Source organism: Heptranchias perlo, chromosome 1 (assembly GCF_035084215.1).
Source record: "Heptranchias perlo isolate sHepPer1 chromosome 1, sHepPer1.hap1, whole genome shotgun sequence".
Classification (NCBI taxonomy): domain Eukaryota; kingdom Metazoa; phylum Chordata; class Chondrichthyes; order Hexanchiformes; family Hexanchidae; genus Heptranchias; species Heptranchias perlo.
In genome coordinates, this window is record NC_090325.1 from 132,418,822 (window position 1) to 132,434,673 (window position 15,852).

The window sequence follows — 15,852 nt, forward strand, 5'->3', positions numbered from 1 at the left end:
CTCCTGATGTTTTACTTTCCTCCGCCTTATTCCGGCGATGTTGCCCTCCTTTTTCCACCCCCCCCCCTGCCTGCCGGCGGAGGCCTCGACAGCAACCTCCGCCCGCGCAGTTCCTTCTCCCGATGTGGGGGCGCCAGCCTCTGCAACCTTAGCTGTTTTGGCGGCCTGGGAGGTGGGGCAGTTCTTCCTCTGGTGCCCCACCTCCTTACAGGCATGGCACCGCCCACCCTCTGCCGTCCAAAAGACGCAGTAGGCGGTCCCCTCATAAAGGGCATTAAAGCCCCCCCTCCGTAACCTCCTCCCGCGCCAGCTTCACAAAGGTCTGGCGACGGAAGGAGTAAACTTGCCCGAGGCTGTTCTCCGAGTCCCAGCGGCAGCGGCGTTACCCCCGACCTCACCTCCCCCAGTTGACGTAGGTGGGGGAGGAGGAACTCGTCTGACAGGAAGGACAGGACGGTGGATAGGATGAGCCACTGCGCAGCGGGTCCACCGGCAGGAAGGTCCCGCCCACTGAGCCCCTTACTAAGGGCCAGGGACACCGCCCACTCGGACCTCAGTAAGAAAACAGCCTTCCCGTACCTTTTTGAGGCCGCGACGATGGCCGAGGGGCCGACGACCTCGGCCATGGCCTTAACGCAGACCTCGATGGTGATGTCAGGGTGAGTAGCTCTCCACCCCATGCTTCCTCGTAATGAGGCGGAAAGGTTCCAGCCCAGCAGGAGCAGCTGCCGAGGCCACGCCCTTCTTTCCTCCCCTACCTTCAGCGACTCACCGCACCAACCTCCTTCCTTCTCCTCCCTCTGTTGGTGTTACAATGAAGCACCACACCCCTAGCACCTGATGGTCTTCTCCCTCCTTCCTTGTTGGTTGCTGGTTGTTGTTTTATCTCTCTTGCCGAAATGCCTGCAGGTCCCGGAATAGGCAAGCAAGGGCCATAGTTGTTCACTGTTCTTTGCTTCTCAACTCTGCTCTGCAGGGTGGATGTGTAAGCAGGTTGACTTTTTTTGTGTTTATAGGAAGGGGGTGGGTTGGGGTGTGTTATTTAAAACAAATCAAAATCCAAATAACAGTTTCAAATAATCATTTTATTGTGACGATCCAGGATGCCCGTCAGTCCCTGCAGTGCCCACCGGTCGTGGAAAGCCTCCACTGTACCAGCAGACACTGCATGCTCCCTCTCCAGGGCAACCCAGGCACCGAGAATGCCGCGGAAGAGAGGCAAACAGTCGGAGGGTCCGCCCCCCCAATGGCCGCGTCTGACCTAGACCTGTGGATAGCCACCTTGGACAGGCCCACGAGGACGTCCCCCGACTTGCCAGCCCCCCTCCTCACCGGGTGGCCAAAGATTAGGAGTATGGGACTGAAGTGCAACTAGAACTTGAAGAGCAGCCCCCTTAAATAGTGAAACAGGGGCTGGAGTCTCCCACACCCTGTGAATAAATGAAACACTGACTCATCCAGGCCGCAGAAATTGCTGGCGGCCTGGGAGTCTGTGAAATGGCTTAAAAGCCTGATGTGGGGACTGTTCCGTGCAACACTCTCCACCCCCAGATCCCCAATGGCACAGGGGAGGACCCCCGCGTAGCGCGCCCTCCACTGGGACACCCCGCCTCGCCTGGATGGTACACCAGGGCGTGTCCGGGCGAGGAAGTGAGTGTGCAGAAGCAATCCGTACAGGAAACCCCTCCACGCAGAGTGAAATGGCACAGAGGGCATTTGAGAGACGGCTCACGTTGTGAGGCACAGCACCCCCTGCCGCCAAGGGAGGTTTCAGGGCCTGGCGCTAATGAGAAATTCTGTGGTCGTGGCGGCAGGCCGGACAGAGTGGTCGGAGCCGACGCTCCTGATCTAACGGTTGAGGGCCGGCTGGATACTATCGTGATGACGGTGGCTACTTGCCACAAATGCCCAGAGTTCCTCAATGGGGATGAGGGGAGACTTGGTAGAGGGCACAAGGGCATCCACCACCTCACTGGCAATGGACTCCAAATCGACCCCAGTCCCCATCCTCCCTCCTCTGGGTCATCGCCACCCGCGACTGACCCACCACACGCACAGGATGCAGTGGCCGGAACGGCTGCACCAGCCGGCCCTACTTCTGTCCCGATCCCAACCCCCCCAGGATCGATGGCAGAGGATTCCTCCCTGGGCTCCTCCAGGGGTCTGGGTCAGAGGGCAACAGTGGACGGGGACCCAGCCTCCGAGCAGTGTAACTCCGTCGTTGGGTTGTACGGGGAAACCGGGGAGTAAACCATCCCCAACTCACCTGGCACCGAGCCCAGAGACCGGGAGAGGGGGCTCTCCCTTCCCTCGCTGCCATCAACCGGCCCAGCGGGTGGGGCATTTTGTATTAAATTCATCGAGCAGATCGTGGGAGCTTTCGAGCTGCAGGTGGGCGAACCCAGCCCTGCCCACCCCAACCCCCAGGACGCCCGACCCAGTGAAGGGAAATTCTTGTTCCTCTCGCAGATCCACGTCCCCTTTCCTCCCTCCCACCACCGGGAGGCACGGCCTCCGTCCCCTCCCTCCGAGGTGGATGATTCCCGCTGATGGTGTGCAACGATTTTGGTGGGGGAGGGGGCTGCAGGTCTCCTCTTCCACGGAGAGCTGTCCCTTGCAGGGTTCCTCTCCGCTTCCAAGGAGCGGCGCCTTTTTGTCGTCCTTCTCCACTCCCTCCCTATCAATAACGAGCCCGGGCTCCGACATGACCGAGAGATCGAAGCTGGCCATGGTCGCGGCCTTGGGTTCAGGACTTTGTTCAACGTCCTGGGGACTGGCCTCCCCGATGTTTCTGCTGCTTCCATGCCTTTCTTCTGCAAAGGTGCCCTCTTTTCTCTTTCTCCCTCCGCCCCCATCCCCGGCCAAGGCCTTGATGTCAGCTGCCTCCACCCACAGTTTCTTCACCCGGGGTGGGGTTGTGGGGAGGAGGGGTGATGGCACCAGCCTCTGCTGCCTTGCCCGTTTTGGTGGCCCGGAAGGCAGGGCAGTTCTTCCGTACGTGTCCCACCTCCTTATGGGCATGGCAGCACCCACCCTCTGCTGTCCAAAAGATGTGGTAGGCGGTTCCCTCAAAGGGCATAGAAGCCCCCCCTCAGTGTCCTCCTCCCGCACCAGCTGAACAAATGCCTGGTGCTGGAAAGAGTAAACATGACACAGGCTGCTCTCCGAGGTCGAGTGGGAGCGGCGTTATCCCTGACCTTACCTTCTCTCTCCCCCAGACCCTAAAGTTGATGTAAGTGGGGGAGGAGGAGCTTGTTCGAGAGAAAGGGATGTACATTTGATAGAACGACCCACTGCGCAGTGGCCTCCAACGGGTCCGCTGGCAGGAAGGTCCCGCCCACAGTGAGCCCCTTACTGGGGGGCCGGGACACTGCCTACGTCGACCCAGGAAGAACACAGCCTTACAGTACATTTTCGAGACTGCAACGATGGCCGAGGGGCCGACAACCTCTGCCTCAATGCAGGCCTTGATGGTCATGTTGAGGTGAGTGTAGCTCTTCACCCCATGTTTCCTCGTAACGAGGCGGAAAGGTGCCGGGCCAGCAGGAGCAGCTGCAGAGGCCATGCCCGCATGAGTCCTGCTGGGTCCCGGCACCGGCGAAGATTGTATCACCATTATTAACGAGCCACATCCACCCCAAGTCTCGGGCCTGTTGTCTATGATGGCTTTTATAAAATAAAAGGGGGAAGCACCTCTCCGAGCTGTAGGCTTGCTGGGAGAGGGGCTTACCTAATTAAATAAATAAGCAAAAAAGAAAATAAATAACACCCTTTCCCTCTTTTCAGGTGAGTGTGCGAGGGAGGCTGCAGGGGCGGGTTGCCGCAGAAGGAGGTGGAAGAGGAGTGGGGTTGCACTTTAAAGGTGGTTCTCGGTGGTGTTGCCGCTGGCCGTCTTAATCGGGTGGGTAGGGTGAGATGTCTTTCCCTAGGCAGCTGGAATTGCTTAGGCTCAATCCTCCATAGATTGGTAAGTAGAAAATAACTTCACCCAGGCAACGCCAGCTGTCCTGGGCCAGACACTGGGGGGAAGCCCTGTCTTTCTGGATCTTTTTTTTTCCTCCCTCTATCTTCAAACAGTCCCCAGTAAATTAAATCACCAACCTCTTCTTCTCTCTATTGGGGCAGATTTGAACCACCACACCCTGCAGTTGGTGTCTTTCCCTCCTTTTGTTGTTGTCTCTTCTCTGTAGGTCCTCTCCCATCCTGTGGAGTTCTAGTCTCAACTGCCAGCACCTACCACAAAGTCAGGCAGACCAATGTAGCAATAGTGTTCTTCACTTAGCTCAGTTGAGGAGTGTGGGACTGAAGTGCAGCCAAAACTTGAGGAGCAATCCCTTCAAATAATGAAGGAGGGGCTGCAGCCTCTCACAGCCTGCATTAATGTGAAACACTGACTCATCCAGGCCGCCTGGGAGTCAGTGAAATGGCTCAAAAGTTGGTTTGTTGGGGCTGCTCCATGCAACACTCTCCACTCCAGATTCCCAATGGTGCAGGGGAGCACTCCCACATAGAGAGCCCTCCAATGGGGACCTCCACCAGACGGCAAGATGGTGTCCAGACAGTAGCCAAGGACGATGAAGTGGAGAGTGTGCAGGAGCAGCCCATACATGTAATCCCTCCGCGCAGTGTGAAATGGCACAGAGGGGATTTCAGAGAGCCTGTTCCAGTTAAAGCACAGGTTCCTCCCCCCTACCCCGGGAAGGTTACGGGGTCTGGTGCCAATGAGAAATTCCATCTGAATGGGGGCCAGATCAGACAGGATCTCTCCACACTCTTGAGCTTCCTCGACACACCTTGTAGAGTCAGGGCCCAGTGTGGCTTTTAAAGCCCAGATGGCTTTGGTCGTGGGCTGGAGGTAGCGCCAGGACATCTGGGCTGCCATCATCTCTGGAGACATCCAGCCCGCTCCTCCGCTATCCAGTATGTCCCTGATTCTGGTTACCTTGCCTGCATGGCCCTCCCCTCCGTCAACTGTGTGCCACCAAAGCCAGCACCGCAGAGGTGCGGATTCCTGAGCGGCTCTCGCTGGATGGCTGCCGCCCCTGATGGGAGAGCTCTGGCTGGAGGCAACCATCTTCCAGATCCTGGTTAAAGACAAGCGGCTCCTGCAATGATGCCAAGCAACGTGACGAACAGGGGCTGTGTCATAATTCAGCCGTGCAGCGGGAGTGGGCTCCGGAGGACACTCCTCCCTTTTTCTTCTTCCCCCCTTTTTTTCCCACCCAATCCCCAGCGGAGCCTGTGTTGATGGGTGCCTCCGTTGTTAACAGCGCTGTCTTTGCTTCCGACGCAGGACGAGGGGGGTGGAGGCCAGCCTGGGAGGCAGGGCAGTTCTTACGAAAGTGCCCCACCTCCTTGCAGGCATGGCACCGCCCACCCTCAGCCGTTCAGAAGACTTGGTAAGCTGTCCCCTGCTGGTGGATATAAAAAAACACCCTCGGTGACCTCCTCTTGGATAAATAACTGGTGCCAGAAGATGATGACGTGACAGAGGCTGGTCTCTCTCTGAAACTGAGCAGGATCAGGATCAGCATCACCTCTGACTTCATCTTCCCCCAGTTGATGTAGGTGGGGGAGGAATTCTTTAGGTATAAAGGGTGGGTCGTTTGAAAGTACTACTCTTGGTGCAGTGGCCTCAAAAGGATCCAACGGCAGGAAGGTCCTGCCCACCGTGAGACCCTTATTGTGGGCCAGGCTAATTGAACATCTGGGAAATGCCAACTTCTTATCCACCCTGGACCTTAGGATATTGGCAGATACCTTTAACAGATTCTGTCAAAGACAAAACAGCCCTTGTAACACCTGGAGGGCTATACTGCTACAGAGTAATGTCATTTGGGCTGCACAGAGCTTCTGACACTTCTCAGTGGCTAATGGGTCAGATTTTGAGGCCTCATACAGCGGCGTACTGAGCATACCTAGATGATATCGTAATCTCAGCAGCAACTGGGTTTCCCATCAACAAAAATTAGAAGCGGTACTGGATAGCTTAAAGGCAGGTTTGACGGCCAACCCAAGGAAATGCTATTTGGGTTTGTCGGAGGCCCATTACTTGGGGTATGTATTTGGGGGCAGATTAGTTAAGCCCCTACTTGACAAAGTGGAGGCTATTAGGAAATGGCCCAGACCCGTGACAATATAAAACTTTCCTGGGCCTCGTCGGATATTATCAACTATTTATCCCAAACTTCGCCCCCGGGGCGGCCCCCTTGATAGATCTAATCAAATCTCAGGAGCCAAATATGGTCTGATGGATCCCTGGAGAGGAAACAGCATTTGGGAACCTCTGGGGTGCCTTATGCTGTGACCCAGTACTGGTCATCTGGGAGCTCATCCTCCATGCGGTTGCATTGGACTTTGGGCCGGGGCAGCACTATCCCAGATTATCGAAGGGGCCGAGCATCCGTAATGTACCTGAATAGAATGTTGCTACCGTGAACGTAACAATGCTATAGTCGAGATGGAGTGTTTCTGCGATCAAATGGGTGGTGGACACACTAAGGCACTATTTATTAGGGTGAACCTACGGGCTGGTAGTGGATCATGCCCTCCTTAAGTGGATGCGGGCGAATAAGGAAAAGAATGCTCGGGTTACAAGTTGGTTTTTGTCCCTCCAACCATATGCCTTTATAGTTGAGCATAGTTTGGTCAGCATGTAGTCCTATCTCGAATTACGACAGAAATCGCTTGAGCCCCTGCCTCTCTGCTGGGGCGGGAGGGAGGGATATGTAACAGAGTGAGAGGGTTGATATGTGAACCATAGGATGTTGACCGCTCTCTATCTGAGATAGGGATAAAACTTTAAGAAGTTATATAAAAGATGGTATAACGTTAAGAAATCATTGACCTTAATTGCCTTTAATTAGGATCCACTCCCAACCTGTAAGAATAAAAGGCTGGGAAATAGTTCAGTTGGAGAGGAGTTTGGAGTGGCAGGAATTGAGGGATAAGAGGTAGGCTGGAAAGTAATGGCTATCACTGTCTTGTACATTGCTGTAAGTAAAGACACAACATGGGTGACTAAACCTCACTTGTTTTAAGATCTAGTCTGTGTACCTAATTGACCACTGGGTCCTGGGCCTGAATCAGCTTGTTAGTTACATGGAATAGAATCCTGTTTCAAGTTCCCATCAAACACTCCCAGGTCATGTGTAGAGGTAAAGTAAAGCTTCCTTCACCCAGCCACAATAGAATACATCATCCCTCACCTCAGAGGGCTTCCCTACTGCACTAGTATCAGATTTACCATTTCCCACATCAGCCATCCTATGACCTCTGAGTCAGACCTAAGTAATTGTGCTGTAGGACCAAGCCTACAGGGAACTTGGTTGAAACCGTCTGTATTCATTTCTCATAGGACCCTTATTCAACAGACAAGGGAGACTTTTCATCCCCCTCAGGCTGGGATCTGGGATCTAGCTGTCTGAGTAATACGAAAGCCACAGAAAAAAAGACAAGGATTTCTTTCTAAATTACTTAAGGATGTCACAGTGGATTAGTGCTGTACAAGCTTGTTACCTGTGGGACCTGGATTAGAATCCAGTCCAGACTGAAAACTTTCCTATTTGCTGGTGATGAAGGTACCAATGAAGCGAGCCATTTCCTAGTGGTATTGTCCATGGAAAAACAGCTGCCTGTAATTTGGTGCAAAATTGGTAATGTCACTTGCAGAAAGACTGGTCTGAAAAGTTCACACTATTGAAAGAGCCACTTTTGAGTTTGGGATCAAGAGGCAGAGATAAGTTACATTGCAGCTAAGCTTGCAAAACCTGATGTGAATACTGAGATCATGAGCCAAATATGGGTCATTTTTCACATGGCAGAGATGCCCACAATCGAGTGATCCATATGCTCAGCCCCACCCCCCCTCTGATCAGGCAACAAGGAGTTGGTGGGTCCAAAAAATTGAAGCCTTTTTTTGCAGGAGCAGCAAAGAAATTTTGGAGGTGGAGGGCTTCTGGATGCTGTTTTTGGACAGCGATCAGAAGGTTCTGCTGCTTTCAGCCATCGTCTGCAGCTGCAGGCCTGAGAGCTGAATTTCCTCTCGGATCTGGGCCAAGGGGCAGGCTGGCATCAGGTGGGGTTGAAACAGGCATGTGCAGACGACCTGAATGCAAAATACAGGCATGGTCGGGTGAGGCAAAGCCTTAGTTTGGGTGTACTTCGCTTGACACATGACAGGTGGAGGGGAGGAAAATCAGCCTTATTTTCTCCTACTACATTGCACTTTTCCTAGACTAGTATCATAGTAGGTACAGCAGAGGAGAAGGCCATTTGGCCAATCATGCCTGTGCTGGCTCTTTGAAAGAGCTATTCAATTAGTCCCACTCCCCTGCTCTTTTTCCCCATAGACCTGTAACTTTTTCCATTCAAGTATTTATCCAATTCCCTTTTGAAAGTTACTATTAAATCTGCTTCCACCACCTTTACAGGTAGTGCATTCCAGACCGTTACAACTCGCTGCGCAAAAATATGTTTCCTCATGTCGCCTCTAGCTTTTTTGCCGATCGTCTTTAAATCTGTGTCCTTTGGTTACTGACCTGTCTGACTCTGGAAACAGTTTCTCCTTATTTACTCTGTCAAAACTATTGATGATGTGGAGATGCCGGTGATGGACTGGGGTGGACAAATGTAAGGAATCTTACAACACCAGGTTATAGTCCAACAATTTTATTTTAAATTCACAAGCTTTCGGAGATTATCCCCTTCGTCAGGTGAGTAGTGAATGAGAGGTTCTCAAATCGCATATCTTATATTAGGCTGGGACACCATCACACCAAAGGTGTCGTTGGTGTTCAGACAGGTTAGCCACGGAAACAGTAGGTCCCAGTATACTGAATACACAATGGGCCCGATTTTACCAGGGGTGCGGGTTCTCGGCGGGTGGTCATTCGGGCGCGTGAAAAACGCGCCATCCGAATTGAGTGCATTGCGCGCGCGATCGCGGGATAATTGAGGCAATTAGCCGGCAGTTACGGGTTCTCCGCTTCTCAGCTGCGTGCCGCTGGGCTGCGCATGCGCAGTGACGTCTGAGCGATGGTGGAGCTCCATTTAAAGGGGCAGTCCACCAAAGCCCCTCCAGCCACAACCAAGAGTCCAGGCAACATGGAGGAAGGCAGGGGTAAGGCTGCTCCCCGATTTACGGACCACGCCCTCCAGGTGCTGCTGGACGGGGTCCGGATGAGGAGGGAGACGCTGTTCCCGAGTGATGGAAGGAGGTGCCCTGGCTCCGCCACCAAGAAGGCATGGGAGGAGGTGGCGTCGGAGGTCACCAGCAGGGGCAACACCACCTGAACTTGGATGCAGTGTCGGAAGAGATTCAATGACCTCACCAGGTCCGGGAAAGTGAGTACACTAACTCACTCTGCCTCACTCCATCTTCCACATCACCTCAAACACCTCACATCCCCATCTCCACTGACAGCACAGCGCTCCCGCACCAATCCTCACAGTGCCTGCACGTACCCACCGTCCCTGTCCCCACTCGACCACTACCACACACCCCAATCCCCATACAATGGGATGGCCATGTGGCACACGCATCCTCCCATCCATCTGCCACACGCTCAACCCACTCACACCAATGCTTGAAGCGTCTCACAATGCAATCATCACTCAATAACGTTTTTGTGTTTTGCCCTCACAGGAGAAGAGTTGCAAGAACGCCCGGGAAAGGGCCCGCACCAGAGGGCGCCTGCCACACGAGGTGGCTCTGACGGACGCCAAGGTGGAGGCGTTGTAGATGAGCCACACGCTACATTGCCTGTCCGTGGCGGATGGCGAGGCTGGGTCTGGCGAAACGGCCGGTAAGGGAAAGCTGACACTCAGCACTCATGATCGCGAATGATCTTAGCATCACATGCCATATGCCGCACCGCCACATTTGGTCACATGCCTGATATTGCCCTCTGTTCTCTTGCAGGGCCGTCTGCGAGCACCGTATCCGTTGAGGGCGATTCCTCAGAGGACATGCCGGTCTCTGAGGGTGCATCGTCACACATAAGCCAAGCATGCACCAGCGCAGATACACACACCTCGGTGGGTCCCCCCCTCAGTTAGTTGGGATTGCACATGGTGAGTCACCGTGCACACGTGAGCATGAGCAGACCCTGGTGGCAGGGTCAGCCTCGGAGGGTCCGTGTCGGTGGGAGCACTCTTCTCCAGGCTCTGCTCAGCCGGACCCAGATGCTGAACCCAGGGGGCCACCAGTCAAAAGGAGAGTCGTCGAGGGGCACCAGCACATTGCCGAGGTACTGGGAGAGGTGCCACGCGCACTCTCCACAATCGCACGGAGGAGTCCAACTCCTGCATGAGGGGAATGGTGGCACAGGTGCAGGAGGGTATCGCCGAGATAGTGTCGCAGGGACGTGAAGGCATCTCTGAGATAGTGTCACGGGTAGGTGCGGGAATGTCTGCGGTGGTGGACAGGCTAGCCTCCCTCGAGCGTCACGCACAGCTCAACATTGAGTCCATGCAGGCCCTCACAACGGCTGTTCGGATTCAGGGTGAGCAACATTCTGCCGCTATAAACAGGTTGACAGATACATTGGAGGTGGCCTTGCAAGGTCTCACACACGTCATCCAAACTGCCGTCCAGCAGGGTGGAAGGGGTGATGTGGGCCTTGGCCATGAGAGGGAAGATGGTGAACGGGGACATGGAAGTGTGGACGCTACTCAAGGTGCCCCCACGTCTCACCCGTTGCCCCCCTCTCAACCAGTGCCCGCAATAGTCCCTCCTCTCCAGGTGGCCGAGTCTGCCCCTGCACAGGTGCAGGAGGAGCAGTCTGTGGAGGTGCCCTCACGGGCACCGAAACCCAGGCGGCGTCGGCCCAAAGCATCTACCCGGTCAGGGCACGAACAGGAGCAACCTGCCACTACCTCTGCTGGAGCCACAGGGGTAGCACCACGTAGGGGTTCCAGAAAAAGAAAACCCAAGGTTCTGTGAACACACAGGGATTGCACCAGGGTGTTTGACGATTTGTTATCTTTTTATTTCTAGTCCTTGATTGGCACCAAACAATAAACTCAATTTTTCTCACCAATGCTGCCACCTCTTGTCCATTCTTCTGCGGCTTGTGCAATAGGTCCCTTCAGTGCGCCTCATCATGACGACGAACACCCAGTCCCACCCATTGTGCATAATACAGTGGGTGCAGGAGTACAGGCACCACTCTTCTGTGGAGGGAGCCTGTATGGACCCTCGTCTGTGCACGTTATGATATGTGAACGCCTCACACAGTGTGATGTTAGGAGAACCGTTGGCATATGAGCGCCTCCCTGGCCTGACGAGCACGCAGGTGAGCCGGTGTTCGGCCCATGGGTCGTTCCTCCTCCTCTCGCTCGTACTCCTCCTCATCGTCGTCCTCAATGTGGCTGGCGGGTGTGCATGGGGCCTCCTCCAGCGGCACCCCTCTCTGTTGTGCCATGTTGTGCAGGGCACAGCAGACAACTATAATTCGTCCCACTCGGAGTGGCGTGTGTTGGAGCGCTCCCCCGGAACGATCAAGGCACCTGAAGCGCATCTTGAACAGCCCTATAGCCTGCTCAATTGTAGACCTGGTAGCAATGTGGCTGTCATTATATCGACGCTGCGGCTCGGTAATGGGGTTCCTCAGAGGTGTCATAAGCCACGTGTGCAGGGGATATCCCTTGTCGCCGAGGAGCCAGCCGTTGCCGGTGTTGGGTGCGTGGAATAGGGGCGGGACGGTGGACTCCGAGGATGAAAGCATCGTGGCAGCTGCCAGGGTATCTGGCGCACACGTGTAGGAATCTCTGGCGGTGGTCACAAATGAGCTGGGCGTTCATGGAGTGATACCCTTTCCTGTTGATGAACAGCCCTGGCTCATGTGGAGGTGCCCGTATTGCTATGTGGGTGCAATCGTGGGAAGCCAGCCACATCATGGAATCCAACCGCCCTCTCCGTCTGGCTGCGCTCATCCATGATGAAGTTGATGTAGTTCGAGGCCCTGCGGAACAACCCATCGGTGACCTGCCTTATGCACTTGTGTGCAGACGACTGAGAGACCCCGGTGATGTCCCCCGTGGCACCCTGGAAGGATCCGGAGGCGAAGAAGTTGAGGGCAGTGGTGACTTTGACGGCGATGGGTAAGAAGATGCTGCTTGGTCCATCCGGGAGCAGCTCGTCATTAAGGAGGCTGCAGATGTCGGCGACTACCTGGCGAGTGACTCTGAGCCTACATAGACACTGCTGTTCTGAGAGGTCCATGAAGCTGAGCCTCGGTCTGTAGACCCTTTGCGGAGGGTAGTGCCTCCTGCGAAGCATCTCTCTCTGCGGTTGCCCTCCATCCTGCTGTGCAGATGGATGTGCCACAGCACCGTGTTGTGGGGATCCATGTCTCTGAGGTGGACTGCGAGGCTGCTGAGGCTGGTCATGCTGTTCGTCCTCCGAGGATGTCAACGCAGCACCCATCTGGCAGCTGTAGGTCTGAGGGGTTGTGCACCGTAGGTAAGTGTGTCCTCGCACAGGGGTTGCCCTTCCACGCCGGTGAATCTTCTTGCTTGGAGGAGGGTGGTGGAGGGCAAGCGTTGCCCAATGTTACGGAGTGTCCTCCTGCGTTGGTGAAGGCTCTTTCCCCCCCCCCACCCCCCAACTTGTGAAATGCACCTTGGCAGCTGCCACAGGCTGCTGGCTGCAACACGTCCGTTGGGAGTGAGAGTGTTTCCCCCAGTGTGGGAAACAGTCTCAGTTCAAGGTAAAATCCCACACTTTGGTAAAAAAACAGCTCAATCAGGTCAGTTAATGACCTGAAATAGCTAAATAAAGACTCTCAAGTGGAACCCCGCTGGCTTTAATTGCCTGCAGGATTCCCACCTGCGGGGTCTGCGCGCGCACGCCGGCACGTCGGCGTGGAACCCGGAAGTGGGCGGGATCCAGTCGGGGTCGTCCTTTTGCCGATTTTCGAGGCCCCCCCCGCCGAGAACGTACCCGAGAGCGGGTGCTAAAATCGGGCCCAATGTGTCAAATTACACAGACAGAGAGAAAGAGACCCGAAAGGCAGAGAGAGAGAGAGAGAATTTCCAGTTGTATTAAAAACAGATAACTTTGTTTTCCCTGCTGGTGGGGTTACGTGTAGCGTGACATGAACCCAAGATCCCGGTTAAGGCCGTCCTCATGGGTGCGGAACTTGGCTATCAATTTCTGCTCGACGATTTTGCGTTGTCGTGTGTCTCGAAGGCCGCCTTGGAGAACGCTTACCCGAAGGTCGGTGGATGAATGTCCATGACTGCTAAAGTGTTCCCCGACTGGGAGGGAACCCTCCTGTCTGCCGATTGTTGCGCGGTGTCCGTTCATCCGTTGTCGCAGCGTCTGCATGGTCTCTCCAATGTACCATGCTCCGGGGCATCCTTTCCTGCAACGTATGAGGTAGACAACGTTGGCCGAGTCACAGGAGTATGAAGCATGTACCTGGTGGGTGGTGTCCTCTCGTGTGATGGTGGTATCTGTGTCGATGGTCTCGCAGCGGACACAGAGGAATTCATCAGGAGAATGAGACTCTGGGAATTCTTCCACAAATCCCAAGATTTCAGCAGCGAACCCAATGAGACAATCAACGATCCGGAACAGCAGACAGAGGGATCCACGGTACAGCAACCGAAGAAGAAAGAGTCAAACTGGACTCCTCCGGAGGGTCGCTGCCCTAAGCTTGACATGTATGCTCAAGCTGTCAGGAGATGCGTCAATGCCAGATTCATCAGCCGCACTCACAAGACAGTCCAGAATGTCACCCGAGCACAACGCAACGCCATCAACGCTCTCAAGACCAACCGCAACATCGTCATCAAACCAGCGGACAAAGGAGGAGCCATCGTCATACAGAACAGAACGGACTATTGCAAAGAAGCATACCGACAACTGGACAACCAGGAACACTACAGACGGTTACCCACAGACCCGACCAAAGAACACACCCACCAGCTCAACAAACTGATCAAGACCTTTGATCCAGACCTTCAAAGCTCTCATCCCACGTACTCCCCGCGTGGGAGACTTCTACTGCCTCCCAAAGATACACAAAGCCAACACACCCAGATGTCCTATCGTATCAGGCAACGGAACCCTGTGTGAGAACCTCTCTGGATACGTCGAGGGCATCCTGAAACCCATCGTACAGGGAACCCCCAGCTTCTGTCGCGACACTACAGACTTCCTACAAAAACACAGCACCCACAGACCAGTTGAACCAGGAACACTTCTCACCACGATGAACGTCTCGGCACTCTACACCAGTATCTCCCACGATGATGGCATCGCTGCAACAGCCTCAGTACTCAACACCAACAACAGCCAATCTCCAGACGCCATCCTACAACTCATCCGCTTCATCCTGGATCACAATGTCTTCACCTTCGATAACCAGTTCTTTACCCAAACACACGGAACAGCCATGGGGACCAAATTCGCACCCCAAAACGCCAACATTTTCATGCACAAGTTCGAGCACGACTTCTTCACTGCACAGGACCTCCAACCAACGCTATACACCAGATACATTGACGACATTTTCTTCCTATGGACCCACGGCGAAGAATCACTGAAGAGACTACACGGTAACATCAACAAGTTCCATCCCACCATCAAACTCACCATGGACTACTCCTCAGAATCGGTTTCTTTCTTGGACACACAAATCTCCATCAAAGACGAGCACCTCACTCTACCGCAAGCACACAGACAACCTCACGATGCTCCACTTTTCCAGCTTCCAACCCAACCACGTCAAAGAGGCCATCCCCTATGGACAGGCCCTACGAATACACAGGATCTGCTCAGACGAGGAGGAACGCGATGGACACCCTCGTAAGAACGGGATATGACGCTCGACTTGTCGATCGACAGTTCCGACGGGCCAGAGCGAAGAATCGCATAGACCTCCGACGACAAACACAGGACGCAACCAACAGAGTACCTTTCATCGTCCAGTACTTCCCCGGAGCGGAGAAACTACGCCATGTTCTCCGCAGCCTTCAACATGTCATCGATGACGACGAACACCTCGCTAAGGCCATCCCCACGCCTCCACTACTCTCCTTCAAACAGCCACCCAACCTCAAACAAACCATCGTTCGCAGCAAATTACCCAGCTTTCAGGAGAACAGCGTCCATGACACCACACAACCCTGCCACGGCAACCTCTGCAAGACATGCCAGATCATCGACACAGATACCACCATCACACGAGAGGACACCACCCACCAGATACATGGTTCATACTCCTGTGGCTCGGCCAACGTTGTCTACCTCATACTTTGCAGGAAAGGATGCCCCGGAGCATGGTACATTGGCGAGACCATGCAGACGCTGCGACAACGGATGAACGGACACCGCGCAACAATCGGCAGACAGGAGGGTTCCCTCCCAGTCGGGGAACACTTTAGCAGTCAAGGACATTCAGCCACCGATCTTCGGGTAAGCGTACTCCAAGGCGGCTTTCGAGACACACGACAACGCAAAATCGTCGAGCAGAAATTGATAGCCAAGTTCCGCACCCATGAGGACGGCCTCAACCGGGATCTTGGGTTCATGTCACGCTACACGTAATCCCACCAGCAAGGGAAAAAAAAGTTATGTTTTTAATACAACTGGACATTGTGTGTGTGTGTGCGTGTGCATTCCGTGGCTAACCTGTCTGAACACCAACAACACCTTTGAGTGGTGTGATCGTGTCCCAGCCTAATATAAGATATGCGATTGGAGAACCTTTCACTCACTCACCTGACGAAGGAGATAATCTCCGAAAGCTTGTGATTTTAAAATAAAATTGTTGGACTATAACCTGGTGTTGTAAGAAAACTATTGATGATTTTGAACGCTTCTATCAATTCTCTCATTAA